General features: G+C 44.5%; 1 long non-coding RNA gene across 1 annotated transcript in view; it reads left to right on the top strand.

The window, feature by feature from the left end:
- Positions 1-208: 208 nt before the first annotated feature.
- LOC122466615 overlaps positions 209-19,124 on the top strand; it is a 72,164-nt gene continuing 53,248 nt past the window's right edge. Inside the window, exon 1 of the long non-coding RNA XR_006292269.1 lies at positions 209-346. This is a non-coding gene — a long non-coding RNA (uncharacterized LOC122466615). The remainder of the gene's footprint in view (positions 347-19,124) is intronic.

Raw genomic sequence — 19,124 nt, forward strand, 5'->3', positions numbered from 1 at the left:
TCCAACTTGGATGTGATGGAAGAATGGTCCTATGGTGAAGGCAGTAGAGTATGAGTTGAGAGTTCTGTGTTCAGTTCCTAGGTTCTGCCACTGACTTCCTGGGTGACGTTGGGCAAGTCACTTCACTTTTTTCTGCCTCAGTTCCCCATCTGTGCAATGGAGATACTAATCCTTCTTCTGTCTCATATAATTAAATTGTAAGCTCTTGGGGGCAGGTCCTTTTTGGGATTCCCTCTAAGACCTTTCCACTTGACTGATCCAGAACACCTTGTCCTGCTCTGGAAGAACAGTTCGTCCAGTTGTCTGGGATCCAAAAAATGCAGTTTGACTTCAGCTGTTTACTCAGGTATCTTTATTAGGCATGTGACAGCTCTTTGCCTGTGCTGGCCGGACCCAGACACAGTGGGCTTAGGTGCAGGGCGATACCACAGTTCCAATTCAAGTCTCACACTACACAGTTTATATACATCTTTCTAAGCTACTAAACTCTATACTTCTCACGTGTAAGGACCAGTCATTCTGCAGATTGTGTAAGGCAAGTTTATCAGTTCAGTATGTTTCTGCCTATGTTTAATATAAACATTCCCACAATAGTTAGTTTTGGTTAGTTTTTGCCTCCCCTATTTACTATAAACATATTCACAATAGTTAATTATTTCAGCTTAACTTGGACCTGCTCAAGCTAAGTTATCTAAGTCAGAGAGACAAGGTGAATGAGGTAATATCATTGGACCACTTCTGTTGGTGAGAGAGACAAGGTTCAGAGCTTACACTGAGCTCTTCTTCAGGTCTAAGGCCTGGTCTACACTGCAGGGGGGATTGATCTAAGTTATGCAACTTCAGCTATCTGAATAATGCAGCTGAAGTCGACATACTTAGAGCTACTTACCGCAGTGTCTTCACTGCGGTAGGTCGACTGCTGACGCACCCCTGTCAACTCCACCTGTCAACTCCACTCTCACTCTGGTGGAGTATCGGAGAGAGCGCTTGGCGGTCAATTTATCACGTCTTTACTAGATGCGATAAATTGATCCCCGCTGGCTCGCTCGCTCTGGAGGTAAGTGTAGACATGCCCTAAGTCAGCTAAGTTATCCCTACACCCCTGTCTCTTACTGTGTGTATGTAGGGCATCTAGCACCAGTCTTGACTGTAATACAATAAATAACAATGGAGAAGAAATAGAGGTACTTTATTGTCAGCCCTTTCCTCTGACCAGTGGTGACAGCAGCTGCTGCAGCTGTTGCTTTGGCTGCGGGCTCTTCCGCGTTGCTTTCGGGGGCTGACGCAGATGTGGCAAAGTTGCTCAGTTGTTGTGGGACAGGTGGGGGGAGGAGGGAGCTGGTGACTTCTCAGTGAATGATGATGTGAAAGCTGGACTGACAGCTTTGATGTGCTTTCCTCTGGGAGAAATGCTGCCATGGAGGATGAAAGCCCAGTTTGCTTGGCATTTGGCTGAAGGCGGTGCTGCTTAAGGGTATTCAAAAGAGCAAGAGGAAAGATTGCAGCAGCAGTCTCCTTGGACTATTGTCTTGTTCCTGAAGCAGCAGGAAAGTGACGGCAGCATGTAAATGTAACAGCCTGCATATTTCATACTGCTGGGGGTTGCACAGGGTGCCCTTGGTGTAGAGCAAGGTTCCATCCTGCTACAATATATTCTTAGCATCTAATGACTTGTCATTAGGGGAAACAGGACTTTTTATGTTATCTGGAGCCTCCCTCCTCCCCCTCCTTACTTAACCCCTCTTTAAAAGCCTCATTCCAACAATAATGGGTAGCTCCTTGGGTGATCCTACAGGAAGCAGGGTCAGATTGGGTCAGTATCAGGTGTTGCAGGAAGTGATGTGGTTGTTTTGTAGGTGGCTTTCTTGTCCTGTGTATCAGTAGTGATCCAGTTGCCCCAGCATTGTGCTGCCAAAGGGTGCTGTTCTTCTCTCTTTCCTGAGAGTTGCTACGCTGAGGACTCCATCAGTTGTGGCCATTAACACGTGGTGCTTTTTGGAAGAATGCATGTGGGGGTATGTGCGTATGCATGTGCGTAACCATATTCCAGCTTGGTTTATTACATTAAGCCTCCCTGAGTTCTGCCTGCGTTTTCAGCTGGATGCAGCATCATTCTTCATTTGCTGGTTAAAACTGCAGTGTAGTGTTAAAGTGCACCATTAAACCATGGCCACGTTTCAGTCTGTGGGAGGCTGCTTTCCAGTGGTGAATGAAGTGCTGGCTGTATCTGGTTTGTATATCAGTTCAATTCTGTGAGCTGTCTTGAGATATAAGGTGCCATACGTACGTATAGTAGGGTCCTCAGTGGCTAGGTGGCCTAGTGGTTATCGTCCACTCAGCGGGGGAGCCCAGGCCCACCCACTCCACCGGGTTCCAACCGAGGGGCCTAGGAGGGTCAGCAGTGTTGACCTCTGGGGCGGGGCGGTGCACCCTACTGTGTTACCCTCTTTGGATCACTTCGTACCACTGCTGTCTCTGCTTCTGGTCCCCAATAAGGAACAAGAAAAAATAGAAAGGAAACCAATCAATCAGCCCCAACCGGGCTTGGCATCAGTGGCGTAGCTAGGAGTGGAAATTTGGTTGGGCCCTGACTTTTGGGTGGATGGGCAATGACAAACCATGCTAGTTCAGCTTCTCCCCTGACGCCATACCCTCTTCCTAGCCCTGGTGCTCCCAGACACAGGGCTTCACCTGCCAAGCTGGGCATGTGTATGGGGCGGCTCAGAAAATGGCAAGGCAGAGTTGCCGGAGCGTAGCTTTCTGAAGGGCGAGCGCAGAGGTCCGTCCTGGATTTTAGGTGCCCGAGTGATGCTCTGGGCCATTGTGGCAGCACTACACCCCAGCTCAGATTTGTGTGGGCCTGGATACTACCCAGGACCACCCATGGCTACACTCCTGCTTGGCATCCAGCCCTAGTTTATCTCAGAGGCATGTCTAGCCCCTTGTGCAGGAGCCTGCAGGGTAGGTCCGTACTCCTTCCCCAGTCTGATCTGGGTTGCTCCCTTTTTAACCTTGTCCCCAGCTGGAGCATGTTCTGCAGGGGTGGAGAGATGGGGCTAGCTGTGCCCTGTATTGTCTTTTAACCCCTTCTGTCCTAGTGTGGGGTTTGTGTACCCCTTCACAATAGGTGATATATTATTATAGTGTGTTAGTGAGGCAGTCTACACAGAGATGCTACTTTCTGAAGAGGAAACTTTTTTTTTTATCCTCTGTGCTCAGATGGAGTAAGCAGGTAACAGTCATGAACACTAATGGCAGCCTTAAGTCTCTGCAGTTGCTAGGGAAAAACACCCTATGCCTTACTCCAACCTGGAGAAAGACCAAGGTTTTTGAAAGTTTTAACAAGCTGAAGAGGGAAATAATCATCCCAACTTGCTCTGAATCACCTTATTTTTTTTTCCTAACATGGTTCCTATATAAAGCCTAAAGAACACTGCTGGGCTGTACCTCTCCATTGATTAGGCAGCACTGTAAACTGTGGGTTTCAATTGGAGTTTTACAACTGACTTCAGTGGGAGCGGAGTGCTTTGGAAAATCCTGCCCTGGGTGTCTTATCTACAGTCTCCAAAGGGTTAATGGAGCAGAGCGAATATTCAGCAATACAGACTAAACAATCACATACTTAATCGTGATCTAACTGCATCTACAGAACTAATATCTCAAGCCTTTACTGGCAAAGGGCCGCGGGGTACAACATGAAAAGTGTCTCTCTGGCACCTCCTTATTTATAGAGTTACTTATGTATTAGCAGTTTGTACATTACGCCACACAATAAGTGCATTAGGGCATGAGATGCTCGCCTGAATATGAAAGGTCTCCTATGGATAGTGTTTTTAAACACCAGCTACAGTATCTGAAAATCAATATATTACCTACCAGCCAATGCTGCTGATTTCTGTACAAAGGGAGATGTTGCAGGTTGTTTGGCTTTAAACTGAAAACCAGGCCTCTGAGTTTGATAAACATTGCAATGTATGAAGAGTGGCTTCGCTGCAATGAGGTGCAAAACTTTTCCAGCCAGGAAAGGCCCACCACAGCAAAGATTAATCTTGTAGGAGAAATATACTGGTTGGAAGGGATGGTCTAGTGGAGCTAAGAGTGGCAGAGGGCTGTTTTGTGGACTCCACATGGATTCTAACAGCTTATGCTCAAATAAATTTGTTAGTTTCTAAGGTGCCACAAGAACTCCTTTTCTTTCTTCTAATAGGATGTAGGCTAGAGAGAGACATGGAGACAGACAGCTTAGACAGGTGTTCTCTGAACACGATACTGAGTACGCTACTAAATAACAGGTAGGAAATCTGTGGCAAAGGCCAAGAACTCAAAAGCCATGACTCGCAATCCCCTGTTTTAAACCCTAAAACTATTCCTTCTCTCAAAGAATATAATATGAGTCAGGAAAGGAGTGTGCCTTTATCATCTTCCCTAACACAGTGACCCCAGATCCAGGAGTTCTGTCAAATACCAGAATAGGCAAAGATCAGATTTCTGGTGCCATATGAACATAAGTTATTGCTGACTCACTGGAACAGTGAGGCTCAACTTTTCTGGAAACATGCAGGCCACACCAAAATTCCATATAGCTCCATATTAATATAAAACAAATTGATGGATTAAACTTAATTTTTTCATAAAGTGGAACAAGGCTGAAACAGTCCCCATCCCTCATAGTGCAAAACTTCAGGATGACCTGTACTCCCAAATGCCTCCCAGCAGAGGATCTCAAAGCACAAACTAATTAAGCTTCGTAAAACCTCTGTGGGAAAGACAACTGCTGTTATCCCTTACTTGCAGATAAGTGACAGAGATACCGAGGGGTGAAATGAATTGCTTAATGTCAAGCACAGACTATATGGAACCAAGGTCAGCGGAGATTCACTGTAGCTGTGAGGCCATCATTCCCCTCCTTTTGCAAGGGACTAGCAGGGAAGCACTTATTGCAATGCATGGGAGGGTTTATAGTCTATAAAACCGTGTAAGTGCTGTAACAACCAGGTTTAATAATCTGTTCAAAGTTTTCCCTATACTCATGGGCTTATTCCTAACTCAGTGGTCAGGCTGTGACTTGCTCTTCATACAGGTAGCTGGGACTTGGGTTAAGAACGAAGCAAGTTACTAAGACAAAAGTGAATATTCTTTAAATACCAAAGCTACCAGTGGGCATGTTCCATCTAGAAAAGAGATGCTCACGCCTTGCCAGAAACATTCCAACCTCTAACTGAGAGGCAGCTATACCACAGCCAAGCTGGCTCTGGAGAAAAGACACAACTGTTTAATCTCAGCTGTGTTACTACCTGTGTCACGCCAGAAAAGCTAAATGTACCACTAGAGCTCCGCCTACCACTGATTTTTATTTCTCTTACTGAAGAATGAGTTGGTGAATGGCTGATGAAATGAGGGAAGCGGTGAGCAAGCGGGCACCCTCCCATAATCCCTTCTTCTGTTGGAGTGACTAAGCCTGGCACCATTTAAAGAGATGCTGCTTTGTAATAATGGCAACAGTATGAAAGTGAGCAATGGCCAAGTTCCTACCATTTGAAATAATAGGATGAAAATCTGAGCTGCAGCAAAGGCATTTAGAACCAAGAGCAAAATGCCCTTGCCTGAGAGCTCAGTGACTTGCTCTAATGTTCTTAACCTCTGCAGGGCTAACCGTCAGTTCTGAAAGACTCTCCTTAAACACAGGGACTTAGGGGGGATATTTTGGTTACAATGGGGCAGAAATGCAATAGGAACCTATGTGTTACAAGCGACTGTGAAAGGGGAAGCACAGTGCTGGGCATTTCTAGGGGCAAATAGGAGTATGAAGTATCAAAACTGAAGTAAATATTCACACTGTCCCAGACTCACACCTCTGTTTTCTGCTGTCACTAAGCTTGCAGGTAAATCCCAAATGTGCCATTTAAACAGGCTTTCATAATGTGCTGTGCCGGTTATCCGTTGCTCAGGGTGCTTGGAATGTATTGCACTCGGGATATGTTCTCCTCTAGGCTGGTGTGCCTTGTGTTAAGGGGCTGGTTAAGTGGGCTCTGCTTTACTCAAAATCTATTTGAAGACTGCAGTGATTCCTTGGGTTAATGCATGTGGCTTCTGACTGTGAACAAATACAGTATGTAGCAGCCTGATCTATGAAAGGGGGTGCTGAAAACTGTGAATTGAGAGCAATAAATAACTGAGCATGTGGCCGTTAAGAATGCCACATGGTAATGAATGAGTGGCACTAAATTAGAGGACTGTTTTAATTGAGTTCATCAGATCAGATTGTTCAATGGCATATTATAATCTACAGGAATCAATAACCTAGGGACTTTGCATACTGGCTCAGAAGCCAATTCGCGGTTGAATTCTCTATGAAATGCCCTCATTGCCTATGGTAGCTAATAGCATAGGTAAGAAAAATATTAATAGTGGGGGATAACGTGTCAGAGGCCTTAAATTATTGAAAATGTACCTGACAACAAATCAGTTAAAAGTCAGCCATGTGGGCTTCCCCCACAGTGTCTCCGTGTAAGACGGCAAGCGTAATGGGAGGGAAACCTTAGTCTTCTGAAATGACCTACTTGGTTGGTATAGGAGCAGTGTTTATGAGCTTTGGGTGTGAGGGGAGATGTACCCAACTAGAGCTGGTGGAAAATTTTTCTGATGAAATTGTTTTTCAACAGAAAATTGGGTTTTCAACTAAAAAAGATTCACAAAAGATTTTTCTTTTAAACTTAGCCTTTTTTCGTCAAAAAGCTGAATGCCAGGGAAACTGAAATATTTTGTCTGAAAACCAAAATATTTAGATTCTGAAATGCTGCCACAGTGCCTTATGGGAATTGTAGTTTGAGCTCCTGCTGCTCCCATTCTTCTTTGTGGACTTCTCAGCAGGACTTCCTCTCCCAAGATGCACTAAACATTCCCTGGTCCGACTGTCATGATGCATGCCTCTCCTCACCAAGAAAGGAGACCATGGTGAGGGAGGTAGTCCAACCAGAGAGCCTGGGCTGGAGAGGGGAATAGGAGTATGAGCAACCGAACTCCAACTCTGATGAAGCACCCTGGTGTAGCACTTCCAAAATATTTTGGCTGAAAACAGAAGTATTTTGATTTGGATTTTGATTTTTTTTTCTCCTGACAAGTTGTAATTTTCCATGGAAAACGCTGACAAAAATATTTTTATTTCATTTGCATAAAATTTCCATAGTGGGGGAAAAAAACCATTTTCTGATCAGTTCTTCAGCAGTCCTTCTCAGGTAGGACAGATGTCATGACAAAGGATCTGCAAGGCTGGGAGAAGTCACAGGATCTCAGAGTACCCCAAGTCAGGGTAAGTCATCTAAAGATATTTAAGCGAACACATAGGGCAGCATTTTGATTTCTGTATCTCTTGTACTGGTGAGCAAAGGATCAAAAGCGGGGAAACTCTCCGGAGAGAAATGAGGCAGATTGGAATGAAGGAGGAGGTGGCAAGCAATCCAGTTTTTTCCTCGCTTCCTTTAAAATATACAGTCAAATAGATTTCTGGTTGATAACTTGGTTCCGCTCTTTTTGACCAGGGCTTTGCACAGGGCAAACATTCCCTGCTTACTGGTCATACTGTACCACTGTCATAGGAGTCGAATTAGCAGATAGTGTGGTGAGAAAACACAGCATTTCCAGATGTGCCTTAGAACTGGCAGTTCTCACCTACTTATGTGACCAACTGTAGCATATTTCTGCTCAGAGGCACTTAGATGGTAAATGAATCATTTGACCGAATGACTGCTGGCAAATCTAATGGGTCACTTCTGTCTGTTTATTGTGGGCCAAAGTCACCATTTTTGCTTTTTGTTATTGACCATAAAGTGCTAAACCTGTTCTTCCAAAGCTCCTTTTACATAAATCAAATACCACAACCAAAAACATGTCTCTCCCCCTCCTTCTCCTTCAGCCCATGGAAAAGTCTGATAGAAGATAATCAGGATGAAACTGTTGAGATTTTATAGAAATTACTGTAAAAATGCATAGTGTTTAATAGAAGTTTTCCATATTTTTTGGACCATCATATAGAATTCTAGAGAGACATTTTTTCTGTTACATTCCATAGAATTACACAGATCTGTGTTTTGGAGGTGAAGGAGCTGGTACTCATTGCAACACTCTGGCTGTGGCCTAGGGGGAACAGTTGCTTAGTTTCTCCCTTTATTAAAGGGAAAAGTAAAAAGAAAAGTAAAAAAAAATAAAGCCCCCAAAATTTGGCTTATGGAGTTTGAGTTCCTTGAATTGCAGCAGTGCTGTAGCTAACACTACTAAGCTAAGATTTCATGTTCACTGTTCCTGTCCATTAGGACTGGGATTGCCAAAGGGGCCTAAGGGAATTAAACACTCAACTTCCATTAAATTTAATTCCTCTGGAAATCCAAATCTAAGCCTTCTATGGCTTGGCTAATCCAGCTCCTGAGCACCTTGGGTGTGTTTTGAGTTATCTGAGTAAAGCATTCTTGGTCAGCACGCATGTAAAATGTTGTGAATCATTATGATTTTACTTGAATAATTCAAAACGGGCTGGTTAACTTTGGTTGTAAGTTCAGCCTGAACGGAATCGGCTGGAGAAAGCAATGAGTAACCAGGGAACCCACTGCACAAATCATATTTCTTTGATAGCTATGTGAAACAAATAACTTGGGTGTTAGAAACAATCCAGGAATTGCTCTCCTCTCTGGTGATAAAAGGCTTGACTTGCTATGACCTATTAGTGTGGCGGCTGCCATGTAACAACCTGCATAGATAAAACAGTATCTAACCTCTGGGCTGGGGTATTTTAGGTCACCAGCTTGTGGCTGGATCTTTGGCCCATGTTGCTTTGCTTTTGTTGTTCTGTACAGCTAATGTCTGAATTTCCACATGCTACAGAAGTTGCATTGCCTAGTTACTGTACACATGAAATCATGTCTTCTGTGATGTGCCACTTTGGCTTGGTACTTTACTCACATCCATTTTCCCCCTCTGAAGTTGCATATTTAGCATTCCCTAACTGCAATGCGGCTCAAATCCATCTCTGTGAAGATGAGCACTTGAACTTGATGGCGAGTGAATGATTGACGAGGTGCAAGTCTTTTTGTGTCAAGGCTGTGCCGTGTCATTTGTTGAAAAAGCTATTCAGCTGAATGCTGTACTTGTCTGGAAGCTGTGCCAGTGAGGAATATGCCAGATTCCTGAAAAAATTGCTACTTGATGTCTAGTGGCACCATTAGTGACACTTTGATGTTAATGAATAAGGGAGCACTTTCTGCTACGGAAATTACACTTTTAAGGGTCAGAAGAGGATACTTTATGTCCGTGCTACACAGTTGTCACTCTTAGAAACTTCCAGTTTTGCCTTGGATGATGTAGTGATTGTCTGTGGCACACTGATGATCTGCAGAATACCATGTGAAAAGACCATATGAAAGATGGCTACAATACATTAAATAATTCCCTGCTATGACTTTTCCATGTAGGCAATTGCTCTAGTTGTCACAGGAATTGTGACTGGGAGGCAGGAGTTGTCAGGGAGACAATCTCGATGTTAAGCTGTAGTTTGCAGAATGAAAAAAATTAAGAATTGCTGAGATAAGTTGACTTCAATCTATAGTGAATACCTATAATGTTGCAAATATTCAGTAAGATTATTCAGTTGTCGAAAGCATTATGGGCTTAAGCCAAAATCCATTGACTTCAGTGAGCTTTGCGTCAGGCCCTAACTGAAGCAACTGGCAATTTTTCAAGCATGACCATTGTATATGAATTTATTAACAGGAAACGGAACAGCAAAATTTTAGTGTCTCCTCCTGAATATAATTGGTATTTATTCTCATTTGTCAGGTTATGACACTTCCTTTCACATTTGAGTGATCTCCAGTGGTTACCTTTTAATAAGATGACTTTTACTCACAGAGGTATCTGAGATGTGAACATAAGAAACATGAGAATGACCATACTGGTTCAGACCAAAGGTCCATCTAGCTCAGTATCCTGTCTACCGACAGTGCCCAATGCCAGGTGCTTTAGAGGGAATGAACAGAACAGGTGATCATCAAGTGATCCATCCCCTGTCGCCCATTCCCAGTGGCCAGAGTGAGATTCTGAAACATACTTAGAATAAGAAATAATTGTGGTATTTGATTCCATTGTGTGGTGACTGTGGTTTTGTTTTGACTTGATAAGAGTGATTGCTGCAATCTGATGCCAGCACCCTCGGGACCATGTTTGTAGCTGGCATAGATCAGTACTGACTGACACCAGCTGAGGGTCTAACACTGAACTATGAACAGTGATATGGTGAGGTCTTAATCATCTGCTGCTACAGCTCAGTTTGTCGAAATCGAATATTATGACCAGCTTTCTGACATCTCTGCATGTGGAGATGGGCTGTGAAGGAGAAAACCCCGTTTGAAAAGGACCATGTCCACCTCAAGTTAACTTTAAAAATACAATTTTCATTACCTGCATAGCATCTCCTTGATTATTACATCTGAATTCGTTGTTTAGATCCAGTTCACACTTCACCATTACGCTGCTTATTGGACTGATAGAAGTTGGAGATGTAAAAGGATTCTTGGGTCACTCTGTCCATCTCACAGGGCCCGGTTCAGGATTGTTCCCTAGTACAATTTTACTGGTGCTTGTCTAGTCTTGTTTTAAGTGTGTCAAGCAGTGGGGCTTCCACCTCTTGCCTTGGGATTCTTTTCATAGACCTCACCAGTAAATCTCCTTCTCATGCATTCATTTCATTATGTTGGGCCAGATTCCCCAGTCTCCACCGAGAAAACACACGAGAGAGCAAACTGTGCAGTTTTCCCTGGATCGTTCTGCTGGGGACCAGGATTTGCCCTCTTGCAGAATGAGTGAAGGTTTAACCCCAGTCCTGATGGATTTCCAAAGAGCTTCAGTGGAGGCCAGGGGTCATCTGTGCAGACTGATGGGCATGGGGCTTCCCTTTCCTTCAAAGCTCCTCAGCACTGCAGCTCCAGTAATAGATCTAATCAGTTATCTTCAGGTATTTGTGTAGTTCCCCTCTCTGTAGTATCTCAGCATTGTAAGTAATCTGGCTAACAAGAGCATGCAGAGAATCCATAGCCATTGCCATTCCATTTGATGAATGCATAATATGCTGGTTGCTTTGTACTGGGTGGGTTGGAAACAAAATTCATTAAAATCTTTTCACTGCTCTTGTTTTCAGAAAAACCAAACAAAATAAAACTCATATTTTGTCTCCCCAAATTTGCTGTGGTAACAGTGGCTGGCATACCAGTGTCAAAAATGGCAACAATGTAAGTGATTTTAAAAATAGACTTGTTTGAGTATGTTGGTTTGCTTAAAGGGACACTGTCCTTTTGGTTTTGGCCCAAGGTTTCTGTTTTGTTACCGTCAGCCATGCTATCTCTCTTCCAAGTTATCCTCCAAATTGGCCAGTCCTGCAATAGGTTCAATATTGTTTTACATATGGACAAACATTCTTTGAATATAGAGGCAATATGGTTTTATGAAACCCGTTAAATAGCTGATTCATTTGTCTGTGTCTGTTACCATGGAATTGCTGTGAAACTAGCTCTCTGTGTTGGTGTCGTAGTATTTAGTCCTCATGTTGTCAGGTTACCAGCCCTGAGTCCCAATAACCCTTTGAGAATAGAGCCCTGCTCTCTCCTTCTCTCCCCCAAGCTGACTAGGAGCTTGCTCCTCTCCCCCTCTCCAAAATGGCTCCCACTCACTTGAAGCAGCACTGCAGAATGTGGTGAGGGAATGTAAGCAACACAGCCCCCATCCCCAAAATGGCTCTGCTCTCTGGGCACCCTTGAAGCCTGTAGTAACTGACAGCGTTCAAAGGAATGAACTGAATTTTTAAAATGATAAAACTCTCCAATTTCCACCCCCCCAAAAAGCCCTATGGCCTGAGCTCCTCCTCTGCTTATAATTAACTTGGCCTGCAGCCCTTGCACCTAGGAACTTTTGGTCATCGCTCCTCCTCCACAGCCAATACCTTGAGGCTTGGAGCAAAGTGAATAAGAATCCTGCCACCAACCCTGGGAGCGGAGTAGCTGTCAGCATATGCGCAATCTGCCCAGCCATCTGATGGCATCATCATCAGCCAGGCGGAGAGCTGCTAGCCCACCGTCGAAATAAGTCAGTGGGCACTCGTCAAGGATAATGTGACATCACTGATTACGTCAATACTCTGACAAGTGATCACAAGGCACTACTGATGCTGCGGTTGGCTGCTGACAGGCCCTCAACATGAAGCTGAAGAATTCAAAGCGCCAGTCCAATAGCTTGAAAGTCAAAGGATGGTGATACATTGGGGTCACAGTCAGATGGCACTTGACCAGGATTCGTCACCAAATTTGATCCACTGGTTGGATCATTAGCTTTCCCAGTCCGGGCTGGGTACTGACGGGGAGAGCGACATGTACGCTGCTCTGTTGCAGAGCAGCTGTGGGCTAGTAGTGACTTCAGCAGGGGGCAGATCGTCAGGAGGACTGAGTTCCATTCCCAAATGCCTTTGGCCTTGGGCAGGTAACTTAACTTCCCCAGTCTCACGTTCCCTGTATGTCATTCTCGCTCCCCTTTGGGCAGGACTTAAAGATCTGCAGATGCAAAGCACTAAGCTAATGCATGTCATGGTAACAGGGCAGCCTGAAGAGTAGGCACTGTAGGACCATGACTCCCCTACCCTGACAGCTAGTCTCACAGTTAGTTTCTTCCCATTTCTCCCCCACTGCACACACACTAATTGCTTCCTTCTCCTCTTCTGCATTATTTCTGCAATGTCATTGCTGCTCTTTGACATATCCCATCTCTTGTATCAATTATCACTTCCATCTAGGCCCTCTGGCCTCTCCTTGGCCTGATTTCCACTTGTCTAGGCTTTTTTTTATTAGTATTATTTTCTTGCTGCCATCATTTTCCTCCTGACTGAGAATCCTACATTGATTTTAATTAGGGCCACACCTGGCAAGCTGAGGTGTAATGAAGGCTTCCTCCAGCTCTAGCTAGATCTTGTCCACTTCACTTCTCCACAAACCTGACGCCACATTGCTCTGTGCTGGGATCCCATCAGATTTCACAATCGAAGTCAGTCCAAACCTGGTCAGTATTTAAATGGAAGATCTGCTAATGGAACCCAGAGTGCTGCCATATATAGTACTGGAGATTCAGTAGGCAGCCCTCTTTTTCTCCTAATTCAGTTCTGTACCACCCCAGCAGGGCAAAAGGTCTTTGAACTGTGGCAAGTACTGTCTTTTCAAAGGAGATATCCACACGTAGTCAGGACTTGAGTTTTATATTAAAATCTGTCCCTCCATCCCCACCATTTTCCTTCCAGAAATAGCTATAGTGGTAACTGTGCACTGTGCCTCTCTGCAGTTTCAGCTGGGTATGGTATTTTTTCTGTTGTTTTGTGTAGTGTTACTGTGTGCCTTTCACCCCAGAGGTAGTTGCATTTCAGTGACTGGGGAAAGGAGTCCAGTGTTTTAGGATCTTTTGAGGTTAAAGTTGCAATATAAATATTTCATATGCAAGCAACATTTACCTTTCAGTGATCTGAATGAGCCATTGCATTGTCCCCACTCAAAACATAACCACAAGAACGGGCATACTGGGTCAGACCAAAGGTCCATCTAGTCCAGTATCCTGTCCTCCGACAGTGGCCAATGCCAGGTGTCCCAGAGGGAATGAACAGAACAGGTAATCATCAAGTGATCCATCCCGTCACCTATTCTCAGCTTCTGGCAAACAGAAGCTAGTGACGTCATCACTGCCCATCCTGGCTAATAGCCATTAATGGCTCCGGATCCTCATGCTATGGTAAGATATATGATGTGTTTCCCTGGGGCCATATAAGAGGTCACTACAGCTCAGTGGTTCTCAACCCTTTTTCATTTTGAATAAATTTTGAATGGAGCTAGACATAGTCTGCCCACCCCCAGAGGTCCGTGAACCACTGCTAGAACCACTGATTTGCCCAGACACCCATGACACCTACAATGGGTTAACTGGCAGCAGTGGGTCCTTTGCACTATCCAGGATCATTCCCTTTCATTAGTATTTCAGGCAGAGAATCTCTCTTGTTTTATCTCATGGAAAATGGATGCAATTTAAAAAAATTAGACATTCGTTCACATAATGAATAACCCTGATTTTATCAATTTGCAGCTCTATTTTCTGCAATTTGACAAGTTTAAATGGCATTCAAGTAGCTTTTTATGTAAGGTGTCACTCTGTTTCCTTACTAATGCCTGAGCAAGTACCTTGCCTATTGTCAGATCGTTAATTCTCTGTTATTAAGTACTCAGGTGCTTCTTCATTGAAAGTACTGTCAGTTGCTGGTGTGGAATAGTTTAGATTTAGAAGCCAACCTTTTAGATGGTCCTCTGCTTCTCCATACGCTCCACCTACTGGATGAGAATCTTAATTCCAAAAGTTGGATTTGCGGAGTTCCCCTCCCTCCCATGTCTTCCACCACTTCCCCAGCCAACTTGTTTAAAAAAAAAAAAAAAAATCCCTGTGGGGAAAAGGACTCCACACACTAGCTGGCTCACCCATACAAATCCTGTCCAACCTTCATTTGCACTTCACTAGTTAGTAACTTACAGTTGGGAAGCTGTTCAGTTTCTGTTCAGGCATTTAAAATATTTTCATTCTGAACTATGATGAGATAAAGCTGCCTAGCTTACAGCTTAGTGGGGTTCAGCTGCTTGACTGACTTGATCTAACATGAGAGGAGGAATGGTCTCGTGGCTGAGGCAGTCAGCAGGTCTGAGTTAATTTCCTGGATCTGCCAAAGACTTCCTGTGTGATCCTGGGCAAGTTGCTTCAGTGTCTGTGCTTCAGTTTCCCATTTGTAAAATGTGGATCATGTTACTTCCTTTCTCCCAGCTTTTGTCTGACTTGTCTACAGAGATTTCAGTAGAGCCATAGCGATTTTATACCAGCTGAAAATCCAATTCTATCTCCACAAGTCCGCGTTGGCTCAGGGTAGGGCTGAGCTGTTTCTGGTTGGCCCATTGGATCTAGACTGTTCTCAGTGGTAGCAGATGACAGAACAAGGCGTAATGGTCTCAAGTTGCAGTGGGGGAGGTTTAGGTTGGATATTAGGAAAAACTTTTTCACTAGGAGGGTGGTGAAACACTGGAATGCGTTACCTAGGGAGGTGGTGGAATCTCCTTCCTCAGATATTTTTAAGATCAGGCTTGACAAAGCCCTGGCTGGGATGACCTAGTTGGGGATTGGTCCTGCTTTGAGCAGGGGGTTGGACTAGATGACCTCCTGAGGTCCCTTCCAACCCTGATATTCTATGATTCTATGTTTGTGGGTCATGATTCAGCTCTCCTTTGCCTGCCCATTAATCAGCAGTAACTCCACTCCAGTAAGGAAGTCAAACTGGTGTAGAACCAGCATCTGTGAGGAGAATCAGGCCATATGTGTTTCATACGTGAAGCTTGACTCTAAGCCATAAACTCGGCATAGTTGTTTTGTATTATAGGTGGGCCAAATTCACCATTGATGTGACGTCACAGAAGTCAATGGAGTTACACCAGGAATGAATGGGGCCTCAGGTGTTTAATTTCTTTGTTGCCCTCTATCGCTCTGACAAAGCTCCTTCTCTGCTGGTGAAGGTTACGTGTCTTAGTTCCAGAGTGACAAGTACACTGCCAGAGCTGGGAGAAATGTCAAGCGCTCTATTTCCCCCCGTACGGTTCCCCACCAGAGCTGGGATTACACACTCTTTGCTCCACTTGGTCTCACTTCCTACCGTTTGTGTGACTGGGGGCGGGCGGGAAGGGATAGCTCAGTGGTTTGAGCATTGGTCTGCTAAACCCAGGGTTGTGAATTCAATCCTTGAGGGGGCCATTTGGGATCTGGGGCAAAAATTGGGGATTGGTCCTGCTTTGAGCAGGGGGTTGGACTAGATGACCTCCTGAGGTCCCTTAAAACCCTGATATTGTATGATTCTATGGCTGCAGCTCTAACAAAGGGACCCCTGCCTGGGAAAATGGAATGAGAACAGGATGGGTTGGAATCAGCAGTCAGTTACTCACAGGAGTTTCATTCCATCACCTACATAATACATAAATATAGGGGACATGTGGTGTCTCAAAAAAAATCTTAAATTGGAAACCAGTCTGGTTAGGGTAGTAGTGACTGGAGCTGGCTGGGAATTTTTTCAATTAAACTTTTTTTCTTCTAAAAATGCTGATTCGTTGAAAATATAACAGTTTGTGAAACAGTCAATTTCAGTGAATCTCCCGACTTGAAATGTTTTTTGTGCGGGGGGGGGGGGAAATCTCTTCTGACTGGCTTTTCACTTTGAAATTTAAGCTAATTACACTGGGGGGGGGGGAGGTTAAAAAGAAAAAAGTTGAAATATAAACAAAATGTTTGGAAATCATCAGAACAAAACGTTGCAGTTGACCTGAACTGAAACATTTTTCGTTCACGCACAATTTTGAGGTTTTGACTTTCTGCCCTGATTTGTGATAGTAAAAATTTGTGAACTCTTGAAAATATTAGCAGGTCAGGAAAATGGTTTCCCACCCAGGTCTAGTTGTGACTTCAGATCTGGGACTCTTTTTGGCTTTGCATTTTCCTTCCTTCGTAAAACATACTGTAAGTAATCTTGCAATGGGAACAAGTACATGCAGATGTCAATATCATGGAAGTCCTCTCATGCCTGCATCTGCAGAGTGGCTTGAATGAGAGGCCAAGTTTTGTATCTAAGCGCCTGCTAATATTTTCAAGAGTTCACAAATTTTTACTGTCACAATCAGCTTGTGTATGTTACAGTCCTATATCAGAGTCAGTTAAATTCCATTTGTTGCTCATTAGCTGCATAAAAATAAAGTTGCATAGGGCAGAGAAAACGTTTAGGGATATGCATGGAGAATTTAATGGGGGAGCTGCTGTATCAGTCCTCAGTTAAACATCTATGTTCCCCCCCCCCGCCCTTTTTACCCATAAAAACAGAGCAGGTGTATTAACATATTTCATCCTGAGAACCTCTGAAAATCAGTTGGTTCACATCCAGTTCTAAAGCTTTGGTACATCAGCTAGTCTCATTGGCTAGGAAAGTCAGATGAGAGTGCAGTGTGGACTGTGATTTACTGATGGGGCATTTTAAGAGGTTACAGATTAAGCCCCTAAAAGATGACAGGCAAAGAGTAAAATTTGGAGAAATGAGAATTCCCTTTTCCACCTTTCTAGATGGACTGGACATAAACGTCTGGATCCAAAGACTCCTGAAATTTGGATCTGGATCTGAATGGAATAGCTCAGACACCTTTTTAGTTCAGAGTGACAAACATGCTTTCACTCCACTTTGTTTAATAAACTTGACTATCTGTTCTCCAGGGGAGCCTATCTGAGTACCATTATATAGCTAGGGAACTGTTGTGATTGTGTGCTACAGCCTCACGTGTTAAGGCGTCTGTCTGCTGGAGGCAACTGCCGTTCCAAGTTTAGTTAAGATGCAGCTTGTTATAGAAGAGAGGCACTCTGCTTTCTTATCGGGGGCTTCACTTTTGTTCGTTCTTGTTTTGTTGGTTTTCCCCTTAACACAAAATCTTTCAGATTGAATGCAGACAGTTGGAAACATAAATAAAAGAGAGAATTTGTATTTCTAGGTTGTGTACTTGTTTTTAAGGGTAGGTGGAATCCCTGGCTGGTGTATTAATTTGGATGAGCTATTTCTAATTTGGGATCTTAGATACTGAGGATGGTGACTTAGGTAGTGTCATGTGATGTACAGTAAATTGGCAGTCTGATGTACCAGGTAATGTATCAACGAGATACATGAAGCAAGATATTTGAAATTATTCAATTTACTGAATAGGTGATATTTCGGAGATGCAACATACTTTAAATGTATCTGGCTCTTGCACTTATTGTTCACACCTTTTACGGTTTCGTTTTTGAGCAAGCACTATAAAAATGGCTTTGTCTTTTAAGGGAATTCTATCTTTTGCTTTTTTGGCACTAGCAAATAATTGACAGCAGTGGAACAAAATCCTTAAGTACCAGCTTGAAACTGATGAGGAAACTGGCATATATTTAAAAAAAAAAAAAAAAAAAAAAAGTAAAACAGAGGCTCAAAGCTGTTAGTAGGAGATTTGTATCTTTCAGGACTATTTGAGCCTCAAGGTATGTGGATGTGGGAAGGGGATGAGGGTTCCAGCTGGTGGTGTGGGCTCTAGAGTGAGCCCTTGAGGGTTTCGGGAGAGGGCCTTGGGCTGGGGCAGGGGGTTAGGGTATGGGCTCTGGGCTGGGGGTGCGGGCTCCAGGTGGGGCCAGAAATTAGGGGTTCAGGGTGCAGGAGAGGGCTCCAGGCTGGTGCAGGAGGTTGGGATAGGGGGGTACGGGCTTTGAATGGGGGTGTGGGCTCTGGGCTGGGAATGAAGGGTTTGGGGCGCAGGAGGGGACTCCGGGCTGGGGCAGGGGGTTGAGGTGCGGAGTCCTGGCGGTGCTCACCACGGCTCCCAGGAAGTGTCCGCCAGGTCCCTGCAGCCTCTAGGTGCATGGGCAGCCAGGGAGGCTCCATGTGCTGTCCTCGCACCCGCAGGCGCTGCCTCTGCAGCTCCCATTGGTTGCAGTTCCCAGCCAATGGGAGCTGCAGAGCTGGCATTCGGGGTGGAGCAGCGCCCGTAGCCTCCCTGGCTGTCCATGCCTTTCTGGGAGCTGTGTGGAGCCAGGGTAGGCAGGGGCCTGCCTTAGCCCCGGGCCCCCGCTATGCCACCGACCGGACTTTTAACAGCCCGGTCGGTGGAGCCGACTGGAACCGCCAGTGTTCCTTTTCAGCCAGGCGTTCCGGTCAAAAACTGGACACCTGGCAACCCTAATCTGTGAGGATTCGTTATATGTACAATGCTTTAAGACCCAGGGCTTAGCTGGAGTGAGCTTGGGGCTCTGATTTCTAACCTTCCCACTTCCCTGAAACAGCTCCCAGTATAATTTACAGCAGCCTAAATGGCTAAATGCGGAATTGTGAGTTAGGAGATCTGGTTTCCTTACCCAGCTAAGCTGCTGCTCTGCTGTTTGACCTTCTGCCTACTCTGCCAGCCAAGGAAAGGCCTTTGCAGAGAGTGGTGTAAAGCTGCCTACATCCAACTGGAATAGGGGCCAAAAAGCTGACC

The sequence above is a fragment of the Chelonia mydas genome, chromosome 7, assembly GCF_015237465.2.
Source record: "Chelonia mydas isolate rCheMyd1 chromosome 7, rCheMyd1.pri.v2, whole genome shotgun sequence".
NCBI classification, from domain to species: domain Eukaryota; kingdom Metazoa; phylum Chordata; order Testudines; family Cheloniidae; genus Chelonia; species Chelonia mydas.